This window comes from Carassius gibelio, chromosome B18, assembly GCF_023724105.1.
Source record: "Carassius gibelio isolate Cgi1373 ecotype wild population from Czech Republic chromosome B18, carGib1.2-hapl.c, whole genome shotgun sequence".
Classification (NCBI taxonomy): Eukaryota; Metazoa; Chordata; class Actinopteri; order Cypriniformes; family Cyprinidae; genus Carassius; species Carassius gibelio.
Genome location: NC_068413.1, coordinates 28,702,468 through 28,709,197, shown reverse-complemented (window position 1 = coordinate 28,709,197; position 6,730 = coordinate 28,702,468).

Genomic DNA, 6,730 nt, shown 5'->3' with positions numbered 1-6,730 from the left:
TGTCCATAACGAACACCATGTTCAAGCATAAGGGTGTCCATCAGTGCACATGGCACCAGGACACCCTAGGCCGGAGGTCGATGATCGACTTTGTGGTCGTGTCATCAGACCTTCGGCCATATGTCTTGGACACTCGGGTGAAGAGAGGGGCGGAGCTGTCAACTGATCACCACCTGGTGGTGAGTTGGATCCGATGGCGGGGGAGGAAGCTGGACAGACTCGGCAGACCCAAACGTACTGTGAGGGTCTGTTGGGAACGTTTGGCCGAGCCCCCTGTCAGATAGATCTTCAACTCCCACCTCCGGCAGAGCTTCGACCGGATCCCGAGGGAGTCTGGAGATATTGAGTCCGAGTGGACCATGTTCTCCACCTCCATTGTCACTGCGGCTGCTCGGAGCTGTGGCCGTAAGGTCTCCGGTGCCTGTCGAGGCGGCAATCCCCGAACCCGGTGGTGGACACCGGAAGTAAGGGATGCTGTCAAGCAGAAGAAGGAGTCCTGTCGCGCCTGGATGGCTTGTGGGACTCCGGAGGCAGCTGACAGGTACCGGCAGGCCAAGCGGACTGCAGCCCGGGTAGTCATGGAGGCAAAAACTCGGGCCTGGGAGGAGTTCGGTGAGGCCATGGAGAAAGACTATCGGTTGGCCTCGAAGAGATTCTGGCAAACTGTTCGAAAAAGGGTGGCTTGCCCACTTCAGGTTGGTGGAGAGCTCCTGCCTCAAGTGGAGGAGTTCAGGAATCTTGGGGTCTTGTTCAGGAGTGAGGGAAGGATGGAACGTGCGATTGACAGACGGATCGGTGCAGCTTCTGCAGTAATGCGGTCGCTGTACCGGTCTGTCGTGGTGAAGAAGGAGCTGAGCTGTAAGGCAAAGCTCTCGATTTACCGGTCAATCTACGTTCCTACTCTCACCTATGGTCAGCTGTGTATGAGCTGTGGGTAATGACCGAAAGGACAAGATCCCGGATACAGGTGGCCAAAATGAGCTTTCTGCGTCGGGTGGCTGGGCGCTCCCTTAAAGATAGGGTGAGAAGCTCTGTCACTCGGGAGGAGCTCAGAGTAGAGCCGTTGCTCCTCCACATCGAGAGGAGCCAGCTGAGGGAGGTGTTCCAGGCATTTCTCACCGGGAGGAGGCCCCGGGGAAGACCTAGGACACGCTGGAGGGACTATGTCTCCCGGCTGGCCTGGGAACGCCTCTGGGTCCCCCCGGAAGAGCTGGAAGAAGTGGCTAGGGAGAGGGAAGTCTGGGCGTCTCTGCTTAGACTGTTGCCCCCGTGACTCGGCCCCGGATAAGCGGAAGATGATGGATGTATGGATGGATGGATATAAAAATTTCTGCATATGCGGATGATCTTACAGTCTTAATAAGAGGCAATCAAGATGTTGATGTTGTCAAAAATTGTTTAAAAACATATGAAAAAGCATCCTCTGCAGAAGTCAATTGGGGCAAAAGTGTGGCAGTATGGTGTGGGCATGACAATAATGGTCCCATCCTTCCTGGAGAGTTGAAATGGGGAAGAGAAGGTTTTAAATATTTAGGGGTGTTTTTAGGATCTGAAGAATATAGAAAACAGAATTGGGAGGGACTAGTGTAGAAAACATGTGCTCGGTTGTCTCGATGGAAATGGTTGCTCCTTCAGTTTTGGTCTGTAATAATCTCATTGCTGCTACTTTATGGCATAAAATGATGATTTTAGAACCTCCAGAAGAACTGATAATGGACATTCAGAAAAAAACTAGTTGATTTTATTTGGTCCAGGTATCACTGGCTAAAAGCACCAGTACTTTATCTCCCCAGGACGGAGGGAGGTCAAGGACTCAATGACATCAGATCTAGAATCAAAGCTTTCAGACTTTAGACAGCACAAAGACTCCTGTATGGTGAAGAAGTGAGCTGGCGTGTGGTAGCCCATGGCCTCCTGAGAAGAGCAGGTAAAATGTGTTATGATTGTCAACTCTTCTTAATGGACATCAATAAGCTGGACTTAACTGGTTTGTCTTCCTTCTACAAGTCAATGTTGAGAGGGTGGACTCTTTTAAACGTTTGCAGAGATCTAAACGGAGAACAGAGTCAGTGGTTATTGGAAGAACCCTTGATCTTTAACCCACAAATCAACGTGGATGTTCTAAAATCAACGTCTGTAAGGAATGTTTTATGGTCTGTAAATATTGTAAAAATTAGACACTTAATGACTGATGATGGATGGATTTCTGCAGAGACTCTGGCTACCAAGCTTGGAATAAGATCAGTCCGAGTTGTGCAAAGGCTGTTGGACCATCTATATGAGAGCATGCCGGTGGACTACAGAGACTCTTTATTTTTACACAAAGAAGAAAATGCTGGCTCTTCTTTCCCAGAACTGGATATTACAGCTGCAACTGGTTTGTGGCAAGAAAGTGAAGGTGGTATTCTATCCTTTAAGACACCTGAACTGGGACGTTTCAGAGACATTGGAAAAAAGCTACTTATATGTTATGCGTAAAAGTTCTTCGTTGTTGTGCACTTGAGACGGTAAAAGAGACTAAATGGACAGAAATTTTTGGATCAGACTCTTCCCTGAAAGGTAGCTGGAGGACCATGTACAAACCAAGTATTATAGCTACAAACAGACACAGAGCACATTTTGATCCACTAGCGGGGATAGGGTGTTCTTTCTGTGTAGAGCAGGAGACAGTTTTTCATTTGTTTGCTGACTGTAGCAGGTTATTGCCTCTCTTTGAAATCCTTGGAGGTTGGTGTCAGACATTAGGAGAAGTTTTCACACTTGAGTTTTATATCTATGGACCTAAATATAAACGTAGCAAGAGGGAGATTTATCATTTACTCAATTTTATTTTCGGACAAGCAAAGTTAGCTGTTTTGCTCTCTCGTAAAAGTAAAATAGGTTGTGTGGTACAAACTGATGTGGTACTGATTTATAAGGGTTGGATGAAGTCAAGGTTAAGAATAGAATTTGAATATTATCGACTGAATGAAAATATTGAAGATTTTAAGTTTAAGTGGGCTATAAATAACTGTATTTGTGATGTTGACTGCAATGGCAATTTACAAATTCATGTATAATTGAATAATTTTTGTATAATTTTTCTTTGTTGGTTAAATAATTGATTAAAGATTGTTTTTACATTTTTGTAATAAAAGCTGTTTAAAGGTCTCTCTCTCTCTCTCTCTCTCACTCTATGTTAGGATTCTAAGATTATTTGTATGGAGAATAATTTAAAATATAATCTCATTATAATTAAGTGCAGTTTAATGCAGCTGACTGATATACTGATTTGCTTAATTTTAAAACTATAAAGTTTCAATTCAATTCAAGTTTATTTGTATAGCAGTTTTTACGATACAAATCATTGCAAAGCAACTTTACAGTAAATTAAGGTTCTACAATATTTAGTAGTAGCTTATAAGTGCTGACTGTCAGTTTATGTGCATATGATAAAAATTTTCAGAAAAGTTAGTAGTAAAAAAACATAGTAAACCAAACAATGAACACTATTAACAGTAATTTTTATGTGATTGCATAGTAAGTAGCAATATTTGTTAGTTCCCTTTCAGTCGGTTACGTTCTACGCTATGTCAGAAAGAGACTGACGAATGGGATCTCGCCTGAGAGCCCAATCACCTTCGAGTGGTTACAAAATGAAACAATGGTACGCAAAGTACCTTGGTCTGCGGAATTTGCATTGCAAGCTCCGGCCCGCAGAGCGGCTATATAAGGAGCAGTGCGAGCAACTCGCACTCAAGCTTTTGCTTCGGAGCCAAGCACATCGCTTGCTGCTTTCACCGGAGTGTTTACAAGCAAGTCAGCTGGTGTTGGTGTGACGGCGCGATTCAGCGATTCGTCTGGGTTTCCTGCAGTCAGCTCCCACATTCCCCTGAGTGCCTTAGCACCACTGAAATAGCTTTTTTCTCTCACTAAAAGAGAATGAGTTGAATTTGCGTCTTTTTAAAGATGTCATTTCGCCTGTGTGTTTCTGGGTGCAGTTGATATATCGCTCCTCATGATGGCCACGATCGCTGTGTCATGTGTCTGGGCTTTCAGCACGTTGAGACTACGTTTGTGGATGACTCATGTTCTCATTGTGGGGACATGACCATCTCGGCGTTAAGATCGATACTCGATTATCTTAAAAGGTGTAGAGTCCCCTCTGCCACACCCCATTCTAGCTCCTCTTCTCATGAGAGGGCTTGAGTGGAACCCTCCACCCTGTCCCGAGCACTCAAGGCTGGAAGATTGGTTCCTCGGGGCTGCTAGTGCTGATCGCCAGCATCCCCTGCTGGTTCTTTTCTTTCCAGAAGTGCACCAGGAAGTGACCAGTTCATGGAAGACACCTTTAACCCCTTTACGTGCAAACATCGCCGACGGCCCCAGTTTATTATTGTTTCACTTTCACAGCACATTAAACATCACTGTCTTACTTCATCTGGACAAACTGTGCATCAATTGAAAGTTTAAAGACTCTAGCTTCGATATTTGACCAATATTTTGATAAAACATTGTTGCAGTGACAGATATTTAGTGATTTATGTCAGAAGTGCAAAATAATAAATCCGTATTATGCCATATTTTGAATAGAAATTCACCACTCACTCATATTCAGTCACGTCAGCAGCGGTTTATTTGTGTTCACATAGACTCACTGAACAGCGTCAATAAGGATTTATAGACCAAAGATGCATATCTGCGGAGATATATGGATATATTTACTGATGTTTACTTCATATTTCTTAAGACAGAATCATCATTTCTATTCATTTTCCACGGATTTACGCGATCTGATGATAAACAGCCTCTCCCAGCGATCTGTGTGTGTGCGCAGTGGTCACAGCTCGTGCTGTGTGTGGCTCAGACTCTGATTGGGCCTTCCCAGTGTCAATCTTAGAGTGTCATATATGGACACCGCCACATCGTGTCACATGCTTCCTGCACACTTCCTGGTAGTTATCTGGCCAAAACAACACTGAAACACCTCTGTACACACGAAATATCCGAATAATGAACCCGCGATTACGATAATAAAGCTTGGTATGAGAATTTATTGAGATCTGGGGCGTTTTTATAAAATAAATCGAAAATGTACATCGGAAATGCTAACTTGTGCAGCGATGAAAAAGGCTACAAATAACATATTTTTACAACAGTAAACGACCAAATTCCACCCCTGATCGCTAAAGGAAGTTATTATAAACACTCGATCGGCGTTTAAAGTGAGTTTTGAGTAAAAGTGTACTAATAATTTCATAAATTGTCTGATGTAGCTTGATGCTAATGTTAGCTCCGATGCTACTAATAGCAGGTGCTTTTCTTCTTCATAATGCATTTTTGTCACAATAATTCACGTAAGGTCATAGGAAAATGTTTTGTTGTATTTTAATAGTAAGACTTTTGATAAATAAGGGCTAAATGCAAAGAGAGACTGAAGTGAGATCGCTGCTTTGTGTCTTTGTAAAGCCTGAAAAACCACAATCAAGGCTAATAAAGGTGGAATAAAAACAAAAGAATAATGATAAAAGAATAATGCGGATAATGTGTCATACCTGGCGGAGGTGTGAAAGACTCGTTTGGTGAGAACAATGGAATAATGAATTGGGCAGTTTTCACAGCCAAACACACACAAAATACACAGGAGAGTTTACATGTGAGATCTTACAGAGATGACAAGGGCCATAAATCAATCTGATTAGCCTTCTCTAAAAACACACATGACATGGCCTTAGAAAAGATTTCATAAAATTCAAAGTTTTACAGATTCGATTATGAATTTTTTTTATGAAGGTTTGGAAGACTTGTGGCCTTAGCTACACTGTGTTTTCAAACTCATTTCCTACATCAACAATTTTTTAAATACATTTAAAACATATGTTTTTAATATTTTTATTTTTGTTTTTATGTTTGAGCTTATATATCTCTATTATCATAACAGTCTGAGTGATTCTGATTCCTGAACAGTAAACTTTAAAGTGTCAGCTTTGTGAACAAAGGTTGATTATGTATCTAGTCAGAAAGAATCATAAGCAGAAACCTTTTTATTTTGGGTATGTAATTTCGGTCTCCATGCCAAAAAAAGGGGGGTTACTAGTAAGGGGTTAACTGCCCGAAACTGTTCTTGTGCTTCCTTCGCCTTCACTGCCCTCGATGGCGGAATGGCCAAGGGGTATGCTGGGATTCCCCCTGTGGAGCACAACTGTGTCCGCAGAGCGCCTCCACATGGCATGGTGGTCCCAAGCTTCCCTCCAAGGCCTGTAAGTTCTCATCCAGGCTTGTGGCCAAGGCTTACAGAGCTGTGGGTCAGGTCGCTTCTGCACTGCTTGCCATGACCACCCTTCAGGTCTACCTGGCCAAGGTGCTTAAAGAGCTGCACGGGGGCAGTGCTGACCCAAGGGTTTTGCAGGAGGCGCACTGCTACCGACCTCACTCTCTGGGCGACGGAGGTTACTGCAAGCTCCAGGACCACTCCTTACCCCGGTAGAGGGACAGGGGAGAATCCTTTGTTCTTGTTTTCTTTCTGTTCCGTTAAAAGAGCTGTTTCCTCTACCTAAGGGTTCCAAGAGGCCAGGAACTATATTTGGCGACGTACTTGGAGTCAGACAAGTGCCCACACTCCTCCACACGCCTCCCATGCCAGGGCTGTCTGCTCCCGCTCGCTGACCCACTGTGGGTACACCTGTAGTTCCCTTGACTCCGCTGGATAGGTTTCTGGGAGTCTGGCTAGAGCTCCCCAGGTCATCCTGCT